The 12,642-nt window shown below is 34.7% G+C and overlaps 1 non-coding gene across 1 annotated transcript; it reads right to left on the bottom strand.

Annotated features, from left to right (window-relative positions):
• Nucleotides 1-12,175: 12,175 nt before the first annotated feature.
• Nucleotides 12,176-12,282, bottom strand: LOC121231421 (small nucleolar RNA R71). Its single transcript, XR_005929479.1, has one exon. It is a non-coding gene; the product is annotated as a small nucleolar RNA R71 (small nucleolar RNA).
• Between the last annotated feature and the right edge of the window lie 360 nt (nt 12,283-12,642).

Below are 12,642 nucleotides of genomic sequence, written 5' to 3'. Positions count from 1 at the left end.
ACCAGGGTCAATCAATCCAATCACATCAGTAACAAAGAGAGTGAAAGTACCAGCAATAACATCAGGTGAAGAAGCATCCTCGCGTGCGCGTATAGCATAAGCTCTAGCAGGGGCACGAGCCTCGGATCTGGTTGTAGCATCTCTAGACCCTTTCTGACCGCCACTAGCATTCCCTGTATTCCTAGGTGGTCTACCTCGAGCTGTAGCAGTACTCGGTTTCCCACTCTGATTTACATTTTGCCCTGACAATCTCGGGCAGTCTTTGATGAAGTGGTCAGATGATCCGTATCTATAACATGAGCAATCATGAAATCTACAACTCCCCGAATGCCATTTTCCACAAAACTTGCACTCGGTCCTATCTTGACGATCATTTCCAACACTGGCAACTAAAGTGGCTCGCGTACTCATAGGAGATCGATACGGTCTCGTCTGGAAAAGCCCGAAGTGTCTTTAGATCAGCCCGAATCATCTCGAAATTTCTTCGGTGACTGCTAAAAGGGCTTCCCTGAAGATCTCTTACGGAACTCTCTTGCTCCCACTTCAGCTTTTCTTTTCTCTTTACTGAGCTCTTCGACTTTGCATGCTCGCTCGACAAGTATTACAAATTCTCTGATTTCAAGAATGCCATTATACAGTTTTATATCTTCGTTCAATCCATCTTTGAAACATTTACACATTATAGCTTTTGAAGAAACACATTCTCGGGCATACTGGCAAAGCCTCACAAATTTTCGTTCATAATTAGTAACCGACATGGAACCTTGTTTAAGTTCAAGGAATTCTTTCTGTTTCTGATCAATGAATCTCTGGCTGATATACTTTTTTCAAACTCGGTTTGGAAGAACTCCCAAGTCACTCGCTCTCTGGGCACAATAGAAATCAACGTATTCCACCAATAGTAGGCAGAATCACGTAGCAAAGATATAGGACATTTTAAGTATTTGTCGGGTGTGCAGGATAGTTCATCAAACACTCGGATAGTGTTGTCCAACCAATATTCAGCTTGTTCAGCTTCATCGCTATCTGTAGCCTTAAATTCAGTAGCCCCGTGCTTTCTGATTCTGTCAACCGGGGGCTTATTTAACCTCGTCTGATCAATTATAGGAGGTATTGTAGGTGCAAGGGGCGTATAATTCGGGAGTGGGGGTTGTGGAACAGCAATATTGGTTGAACCAATCATTCACAACACTATAAAAAGCCTATCTAGCCTCATCGTTCTGATTGCTTGCAATAGGTTGAGAGTCCATCGGCGCTGTCCCATGCGCGGGAGTAGGCACTACACTCTCAACATCATCAGCTACCGCTCGATTGGGATCAGGATCCATTACTATACGAAAACACATTTTTAACTGTCAGAATTCATCATACTATCCTATTAATACTATATGCCATGTATAGCTAGACTCAAACACTCTACGTTAGTCCTAGAATCGACTAAATCGTAGCTCTGATACCAATAAAATGTAACACCCCTAGCCCGAATCCGATCACCGGTTTTAGGCTAAGAGGTATTACTGAGCTAAACATTTAATTTTTCATTCACATTACCAATCAACAAAAACATAAATCGAGCTGAATATATATATTGATTTATAAGTTAAAATACCATTTTCATATGGCCAAAATATTTACAATACAAAATATAACTATCACCAGTCTAACCTATACATGCCATATCAAGGCCAAAATATAACTGTACCAAAAAGATTGATAGTATGATGAACTGCTGATGATCCCCGAGTCGGTGGCCAAAATCAACAATCTATAAAACAAAGAAATAAAGAACAGAGTAAGCTTTCGAGGATTAGTAAGTTTTAAGCATTTCATACAACTAAAGCTTGTCATTTAAATCGAACATTGAGTATCACAAAACTCGTATTCTAATTGTAATTCACTTAGCTGAATATACACAAGTACATTAGTTATAAAGCCTATTAGCCGAATATATATATAAAAACACAAGAAATTTCCAGCACATATTTCACTATACTATATGGCTCATACAATTACTACAAGTCACATACTTTCATATAATGGCATATATTGACCGAATAGGTCATTCTCTTATTCTTAAATACTATATTCATCCACACACACACACACACATATATATATCGTTCTTTGATACTAATAATTCACTTGAAATCATTTCACATGTGAGTACATAGCACATACCTTAACATGTAAAATATATATAGTACTTACTCGACGATGGTTACCACGGATATTCAATGTCATAATCTTACTTAACTTACTGGCATTAGTCCTGACAAGTCTTAGAACTCGAAACACATTTCTAGCGCAAGCCTACGGGTCTTTAACCAGGATACCATTCCAGCACGAAGCCTGCGGGTCTTTATGCCCGGATACAATTCCAGCATATAGCCTGCGGGTCCTTAAGCCCGGACACAATTCCAGCATATAGCCTGCGGGTCTTTAAGCCCAGATACAATTCCAGCATATAGCCTGCGGGTCTTTAAGCCCGGATACAATTCCAAATATCATACCTCTTTAATCTATACTAACACATATTATGGAACATTTCACATTAGTAGCCATTTGCTACATTCAGACATAAACTTCATATAAACACCATAATTTTCATTTCGGCTTAACAATCATACATAAATATCACATATACCTTTCATCAATCAAGCTTAACCCGAATTGATCATTCAACTATAGGTCATATACTTAGATTATTTACCACACAACTAAATTCAACTAGAACCAAAAGAGATCAAAATTCATCTAGTATATATATATATCAAGGCATCATCAATTTCATACTATAGACGACTACTCAAAACTTACCTCGGGTGTTTTGAACAGTTGCGGATAGGCTACTCGATTGCTTTCTCCTTTCCCCTATCTGATTTAGTTCCTCTTTGCTCTTGAGCTTTAAATTTAAACAAATGAATTTGTTTAATTACTTACTCAACTTTGATTCTTTAATAGTCACATTTGGCAAACATATAACTTCAATGCATATTATGTTTTATAAAATGTGCCATGACTTGATTTCATGCTTATTATATCAATATCTAATTCGCATACACAAACAAAGGTTCACATAACTTACCATGCTTTCCTATACACGAATTTAACTATATATATAATATATATATGTATATCCGAATGTCTCTATGTCACAAGGTACATAAGGTATATATATTTATACCTATGTGTGACTATCACAATTTAATCGATTACTCGTTTCATGCACAACCACGTATACACCTATATATAATTATAGCATGCCTTAATATCTTATATACCCCATTCGGCCCTAACCACTCAAACTTAGCTTTCATATACAATTTCCATTTCATGATCAAATGTAGCAAATTGCACATAGGTTTCATTCTTGCCAAACAATGATCGAATATGCATATCAAATAAATAGCTTACTTAACACATAACTCACATAGCCAAAGTACATATAACCCTAATGTCCAAATATGTATATCACCCAAAATTCTTATGAATTAACCTTTAAATCCCTTTTAGCCGAATATCCATTAAATATCTAGTTCACATACACAAATACAAACACTATAAAATTTTTCTTTAACTAAACATATATTCGGCAATGACCACAACAATTTAAGAAATCTTAAAAACATTCTTTAACATTTTAAATTCATCTTATCCCCCCTATAACTGAATGTGCATATATATAAAAAAACTCAATTAACAACAAAATTTTCTTTCCAAAATGCATATACATACATACGGCAATTTCAATTCATACCTTTCAATCATAAATTCAACTTATTCAACCATCATTTAAACTACTTAACATATAACTAACATCTTCCCAAAAACTTATCAAAATAACACAAATTTAGCACTTGCCGAATGGATACTTGTTCATTGATTCATGAATTTAAACCATGGGTTAACTATGCTATGTATTTATCAATTTAATGTCATAATCAATTACATAAAAAAATTTACATTACATACCTTTAAATGGAGATAACCATGGCCGAATGCCTTGGCTTCTTCTTCAATATTTTCTTTCCCAAATTCGGCAATGAAGAAAGAAAGATGAACATCCATTATTTTATCATCTTTTCTTATTTTTCTAATTATTTTTATTTCAAAAATATAGCCATTACTAATTATAATACTTAAATAAAACATATATTATCCATCAACCATCATTATGGCCGGCCACTAAACTAAAATTGGTCCATTTGACATGTAAGTCACTCATGTCAATAATTCATGCATTATTTGGCACTTCAAAATTTACCTATCACATTTTCAAGTCTTATCACATGAGTCCTATCTTATAAATTTCATATACAAATAACAAAATCAAAGCATGAAACTTTCACACATGCATTTACACATATAATAAACATAGAATGTAACAGTTAATTATTTTTATGACTCAGTTCTGTGGTCCCAAAACCACTTTCTGACTAGGGTCAAATTAGGGCTGTCACACCGATGATGGTTCGATTTTAGCGCGAATTGAAAGTGAGATCATTGTTTTTTACAACAGATTATTGATGCTCAGAAAGTTGATAATGAGATAATAGCAAAACGAGCTCAGTGTGATTTAGATTCTAATTCTGAATATCAAATTGACAATGACGATTGTTTGAGATTTTGAGGTCAGATTTGAGTTTCGAGAAATTCAAAGTTGATTTAGATGATTTTGAACGAAGCTCACAATGGTCACTTATCTGTACATCTGGGTAGTACGAAAATGTATAATGATCTGAAACGTCATTACTGGTGGTTTAATCTGAAAATGTTTGTTATGTGTTCTTTATTCTTGTTACAACAATGTTAGCTTAATTTTATTTAAGCTAGGATGTAACAACCTGGTTTAGACCCTAATCGGAATAGTGGTTTTGGGATCACAAATCTGAGTCAAAAAAAATTTTAATATTATTTTCCGTGTTTATATTATGTGAATTGATATATGTGAAAATTTTGTGATTTAATTTTATCGTTTGCATGTCCAATTTGTGAAAAAGGACTTAATCGCGTAAAATGTAAAAGTGGTTAGCTATATGTTAAAAGTGTTTAAGTGTTATGGTTTTGTAAATAGGAGGTCCTTAAGTTGTAATCAAACCATTGATAATGTTAGTGGACATTAATGGCCTTATATTATGTGATTTTTATATGGTTTATTAAAGGTTAAATTGGTAATTGATGATTCATGTTATATTAAGTAAACACAAAATAAAAAAAATGGTTTCATTATTATCCATTAATGGTCAAATGAAGAAAAGAAGAAGCTAAAAATGGGGTTTGATATTTCGGCACTCATTTAGCTCAATTAAGGTATGTTTTGAGCTCGTTTTTTATAATTTCTATGTTTTTGTGATCGTTGTTAAGTGCTCTAGCTAGCCCATGCTTAAATTTATGAAATTGTTGATAATTTGATGAGATTCCATTGTTGAATTCATGAGTTTTGTGATGTAAAATGGTGAAATATGCAAGCTTAATGATAGATAAACATGTTTTGTATTGTGATTTTTGATGAATTTGTTTATTATGGACTAATTTGTGAAAATGAGATTTTTGAGGGACTAAAATGTGAAATAAATGAAATATGTGGGCTTGTAAGAGCTAAGTGAATATTCGGCCTAATATGTGTAAAAAGAAATTTTGTGTATTTTTTGATTTTATGAATTAGGGACTAAAGTGATAAAATGTGAAAATGTAAGGGCTAATTTGTAAAATGCCCTAAATATGTGTATTTGGATTGAATTGAATGATTTGTTGAATAAAAAGGTTAATTTTTAATACATATAGATCAAGAAAAGAGGAATTCAGATTTAGATCGAGGAAAATCGAAGATTATCGAGTAAACGATCCGAATCGTGAATTCCGAGTAGGGGGTAAGTTCGTACGTGATAAATGATGTTACAATTTATGTATTGATGTTTTGATAATATATAAATTTTATATGTTTGAGCTTGGTTTGAACACGATGATAAATCGACTATGTTTGGCACTAAGTGTGCAATTCAAACAGCTTCGGCTATAAATAGCACTAAGTGTGCGAGTTGGAATAGCTTTGGCTATATGAGGCACTAAGTGTTCGATACTGAGATAATTTTAGTTAATTGAGATGGCACTAAGTGTGCCAGATCTTTATAGCTTCAATTAATCATTAATACACTAAGTGTGTGAATTCTTAAAGCATAGAAAGAATTCCGAATGAATTAATGTATTTGAACGAAAAGTAAGAATAGAATGAATATATACGGGTAAGTTCAGGCATGTTCGATACATATGTGGTAGATGATACTATGTGTATGAAGCCTGATGAATTCATATGAACATATTGAATGAGATGGAATAAAATTGATGGATGAATTGTGAACTATTAAGTGTTATTAGTTGATGTTTCGTATTATATAAACTGTTGATTATTATTTATGGTACGAACTTACTAAGGTTTGAAGCTTACTGTGTGAAATGTTTTTTTTATAGTGTATAAAGCTAGCTCGGATTTGGAGATCCTCAGCGACATCAATCACACTAACGGACATCTACTTTGGTACCATTTTGAGAGTTGTACACATGGTATATGGCATGTATAGGCTAGAATTATATGAATATGTTTTGTAAAGTGTATATCATGTCATGTGATATGCTAGATTATGGTTGAATTTATCGTTTGATTTTGATATTTCATATGTGATGCAAAAGTGGTATATTTGATATATATATGACCTAGTGAGAAATTGCCAATTTGGTAAGTTAGTAATGTAGTTTGGTTATGGAAATGGTATGATTTTGATATGAGAATGAATGTGAAACTTAGTGAGAAGAACATGAATAATTAAATGAGTTTGGTAGGTAAATATGGTATTTTTTAGTTTGGATAATGGGCATGAGTTTAGTTGATGAATATATGATATAAATGATGAGTGTTTTGTGGTTGAAATTGATTGGAAATATGATGTTTTTGATGCTTGAATGGTATTTGTAGAGAGGGCCCTAATTAGGTGGCAAATTCGCCTTGTAAATGGCCTATTTTTGTCCATACAGGTAGGGACACGGGCATGTGTCTCAACCGTGTTGCTCAATGGCCATTTTGAAATGAGCCTGGGCAGACCACACAGTCGCACACACGGACGTGTGCTAGGCCATGTGGCCAAGTCAGTTTCGAGCACGGACTAGACACACGAGCGTTTGACTGGCCATGTGACCCAAGTTAGTAGCCTCCTTAATTTTCACATAGCCTGGCACGCGGACGTGTCTTGTAGCCGTGTGGACAATTCAGTATGTATGCTCTATTTTTCCACGGCCTAGACACACGGGCATGTCTAACGCCGTGTGCAGCACACGGCCTATTCACATAGGCGTGTGACCTTTATAACTTTGAAAAATGTTTAAGTTTCAAAAAATTTTGTATAAGCTCGGTTTAGTCTTGACCCCCTTCTAAAGCATGTTTAAGGTCTTGTTGACCTTCGTAAGAGACTCTATATTGATGTGTTATTTTGATGCTATAACATTTGTGCAATGAATATGAAATGTTTAGAACTGTCCAGTAATGCCTCTTTACCCTAGTCCGGCAACGGATATAGGTTAGGGGTGTTGCATAGGATGATTGCTTTGATTAAATAATATTTATTTGATTCATACTTATAATTTTTGTGCCTCAATCGATTATGTTTTCAATTAAAATCAAGTTTGTATTTTGTTCATACGTGATTGAAATGCACCTGAATTAGCTCAGCGATCCTAACCAAACGACGGCTAGTGGACACATAATTGAAATGTGCATGCTCAATTTAGATCACAACCTAATTAAATTGCAGGTTGCATAACAACTCTAACCAAGCTCTGTTATCTGCATAGTTGTTAGATTTGTTTGATTAAACTATTTCAAACCTAACATGTCCCTGTTACCTCATATGAATGATAAGAAACCCTTAGTAAATAAGGATCAGTAAAATGCATATTTACTAAGTAAAGGATTCTGAAAGGACCTAATGTGGTTTCCCAACTCATGAAAGATTGAGTTGTCATGGAATGTTTTTCTGAATGTTATTAAGCATGTTGATAATAAATTTAGTTTAATTAAAGTAATTGTCCTAGTTTATTTATGTTATAATTGTTGCAAATTGTTTTTAATTTTTCTAAAATCTATTTCATTCATATAGGTTGTGTAACATCCCGAATTAGGGCCTAGTCAGAATAGTGGTTTCGACACCATAAATTTGAAGTAGAAATAATTATTCTATGATCCTCATGAGGTCTATGATATGATTGCATGCTTGTGTGAAAGTTTCATTAAGAAATTCTATTGATAAAGTGTCCAATTTGATAATTAGGACTAAATTACAAAAGCTGTTCTATTGATAAAGTGCCCAATTTGATAATTAGGACTAAATTACAAAAGCTGCAAAATGTGAGTTCTAGAAGCCTTAGGCATGAAATTGCCATGGATTTTTAATTAGAGGTCATTAAATAGTAATTTTCCCAATTTCTATTTTTATGGACAAAAATGGGCATGAATAGGAAAATTTTGAAAGAAAGGCCTTAAGGGCATTTTTGTCATTTGGTTAATAAAAGAATAAAAAGGGGAAAATAAGTCAAAATTGTGTCCATCTTCTCCCACCTTGGCCAAAAATCTCAAGGGTTTCATAGCTAGGGTTCCTTCAACTTTCAAGCTCAATAGTAAGTGCATCTTAGCCCCGATTTTAATGCTTTTTACATTTTTGAAACCCTCGTAACCCGATTTACCTATTTCTAGCCATATTTTGAAGTAGGGTTCATGTTTGAAATTTGACCCATGTGTGACATGCATGTATTTGATGTTTAATGGAGGATTATGAAAGTTTGATATGTGTTTAACATCTTTTACTAAGTGAATTTTGATGGAAATGCATGAAAAGGACCTATTCGTAAAAGATGCAAAATAAGCGGAAAGATGTATGTTTTAATGAGAAATGTGGACTGCTATAAGCATGTTATAAGTTTGGCTAGGATTAGGTAACAAAGAAAATGAAAACGTTTCATTTTACGAGCTAAGGGGCTAATTTGTAATTATGTGAAAGTTTAGGGGAAAATTTGTAATTTTGCCAAAGTGTGGTTTATGGAATATTTTGAACAATGTGATAATTGAATAAGCGAAATTTGCTATTTAGATCAAGAAAAACGGAGTCCGGACCTAAACAGAGAAAAGAACAAGGTTGTGGACTAAATCGAATAATAGCGATATTTTGGGTATCGAGGTAAGTTTGTGTGTAAATAATGGAACGTTACATTATTATGTATTTAATGATTTAATATTGCATGAATTTTATAATTGTCTTTATGGATTTAATTAATGATGACTCGATGATGATTCGATGAGTTCGATACCTCAGAATCTCGGTTGAACCTTATGAATAGTTAGGATACAAACGTCATGACATTAGGGTTATGTGCGATCCCTTGTAAGACCATGTCTGGGACATGGCTTTGGTATCGATATGCAATTTCATGTAAGACCATAGCTAGGCTATCGGCATCGATATGTGATCCCATGTAAGACCATGTCCTAGACATGGCATTGGCATCAACCTACGATCCTATGTAAGACCATGTCTGGGACATGGCATTGGCATCGATATGTGATCCTATGAAAGACCACATTCGGGATATGGCATTGGCATCCTACCATGTGTATGAGAGTTCCTGAGTATCCTTTAGTATTCTAAGTGGTTCAATGGGTAATTCAACGACTATGTCAAAGGGATGACAATGTATGATCATGTTAAAAGGGTACAGGTATGTACACCAAGCTCATAAACATTGAGATTATGAATCGATAAAACCTCAGAAGAAGTGAATGAATGAACTGTGATCATGAGTTTTATTGTACATTATGTAAATGGCATGACTTAAAATGTATCTATGATACTTGATGACATTGTGTTAAATATATTATTGTGTTATACCGAATAATATTGCATGGTTAATGTTGTTAATTATTTACATGCAAGCTTACTAAGCTTTATGCTTACTCCCTTTTCTTTTTCATTTCCTTATAGTGTCGCGAAGCTAGCTCGGGGATCGAAGGAAGTCGGAGCTCGATTCACACTATTAAACTAATTTTTTGGGCATAGTGAATTTAAGTACTATGAGTATGGCATGTATAGGGACTTGGTCTTTTTGTTATATGTCATATTTGTGTAGCCAAGTGTGTTGGCTTATAATGATTTGGTGATTTGTTTTGTATATGGCCGTGAGATATGGCTTATATTAATTATGGAGATGTAATCCTATTCATATATGCATGCATGTGCTATGGTCACTCATGTTGTAGTTAAATTCATTTGACATGGATGAATTGTGGATACGATTATGAATGCTTGATGATGGAGTTGTGAGTAAATGGCATAATAACAACTAAGGCATGAATGTGTAAATTGGAAGTAAATTGATGTTTTATATTGCATGTGAATTTGGAAAGCTTGGACAAATAAAATATGAAGTCTTAAGTAAGTATAAATTGTTAAGAAGTTGACATGCATGAGTCATGTTTATGAATATGTAAGTTTTCATTTATCCCATATAGGAGGTCATTGAGATTTATAAGTGTGCATGTGTTGTTGAGGGGACAAAAGGCTTGGAAAATAGCCTCAAAGTTGTCCACACGAGTAGGCACATGGGTGTGTGTCTAGACCGTGTGTGACACACAATTTCCCCATGGGCGTGTGATCCTGCCGTGTGTCCCCTGCATCCTATTAAATGTAAACAGAATGCTCAGTGGTAAACACATGGGTAGACACACGGCCGTGTGTCTCAGCCGTGTGAAGGACACAGTCATAGGACATGGGCGTGTACCTTGGCCGTGTGAAGTCTGCATTCAATTTTTGGAATTTAATTTGCCACACTACCTAAGAACACGGGTGTGTGACTTGACTGTGTGACCGTAATTGCATTTATGATGTCATAAACAAAGAGTTAAACAGGCTGAGGACACGAGCGTGTCCCAAGCCACACGGGTGTACGTGACAACATGGCCTACCCACACGGGCATGTGACCCTATTTCATGAAAATTTTCTAAGTTTTTCCTAAAGTTTTCTAAAGTTCTCGGTTTGGTCCCGAACCACTCTTGATGTATGTTTTCGGTCTCATAGGCCCATATAAGGGACAAATTGCATGCAATTGAAAAGTTTTAAATTTGAACTAAATTTTATGACTCGGTTTTTGTATGTTTGCTTACGATTAAGTTCGGTGATGCCTCAGACCCTATCCTGGCATCGGACACGGGTAAGGGATGTTACAATTTGCATATTTAGGATAATTTACATTGGGGATCATTTCATTTAGTTTAATATATTTAATTTTAATCATCACTTCTCAATCATATTGTGTTTTTATCTACCAAATTTTTAATATAATTTTACAATTAAGTGATTTAACACAAATACAATCCCTGTGAAGACGATAACTCGATACTTATTACTTGATAACGACTATGTACACTTGCACAAACCTACGAGTTACATGTTTTTGGCGCCATTTCCGATGATTGTTAACTGCTACCATAGCCTTTTTTTGTGAAATTATTTTCTTCCAATTTGGTTTATTTCTAACATTACTAACTTAGTCTTTTTAATTTTGTGATTTTCTTTTCAGGTGTTTATGAGCATAGATCAAATTATCGATTTACTTCCTATAGACCCTAAAATTGAGTGAACTTTCAGACAAAGAAGACGTAAACAAATAGCTTAAAGACAAGTCGAGATGGACCTTGGAAATCTGAATTAAGACAGACATAATGAAGCAAGTCGTATATGAAATCCCATCATCATTGCCGATGACAGGGATCGATGCATCAGACAATATGTTATGCCACCTTTTAGTGAGTTAAATCCAGGAATTAGAAGGCCAGATGTTGAGGCAACCCAATTTGAATTGAAACCAGTTATGTTTCAAATGCTCCAAATGGTGGGCCAATTCAGTGGTATGCCTACGGAAGATCCACGTCTCCACCTTCAATTGTTTATGGAGGAGAGTGATTCATTCAAGATAGCCGGTGTGACTGAAGATACATTGAGGTTGAAGTTGTTTTCGTACTCATTGCGAGATCGAGCATGAGCATGGCTCAATTCATTGCCACCAAGTTTCATATCTACATGGCAAGAATTAGCAAAGAGATTTTTGGTTAAGTATTTCTTGCCTAACAAAAACGCTAAGTTGAGGAACAAGATCACAACTTTCCAACAATTGGATGATGAGTCTTTGTATGAGGCTTGCGAGTGATTCAAGGAGTTACTTTGTAAGTGTCCTCATCATGGGATTGTATCCAGTTGGAGAGATTCTATAATGGTCTCAATGCATATACAAGATTGATGGTAGATGCTTCTGCGAATGGTGCAATTTTGTCTAAGTCCTATCATGAGGCTTATGAGATCAACGAGAGGATCATGAGTAATAACTATCAATGGCCAACAAATCGAATAGTTTCAGGAAGACATGTAGTCGGGGTTCATGAAGTTGACACCCTCACTTCGTTTTCAGCTCAGTTATCGTTTATTTCCTCTACGTTAAAACAATTTACCGCTAATAGTGCTAATAATTTTGCAGCTCAGCCACCAAGTCCATTTGAAGTAGTTTCCTATGTGTACTGTAGGGAAGGTCATTCTTTTGAGAATTGTCCA

The sequence above is a fragment of the Gossypium hirsutum genome, chromosome A06 (assembly GCF_007990345.1).
Source record: "Gossypium hirsutum isolate 1008001.06 chromosome A06, Gossypium_hirsutum_v2.1, whole genome shotgun sequence".
In the NCBI taxonomy this organism is placed as follows: Eukaryota; Viridiplantae; Streptophyta; class Magnoliopsida; order Malvales; family Malvaceae; genus Gossypium; species Gossypium hirsutum.
Note: the sequence above shows the minus strand (reverse complement) of the source record. Positions and strands in the feature narration are given on the sequence as shown.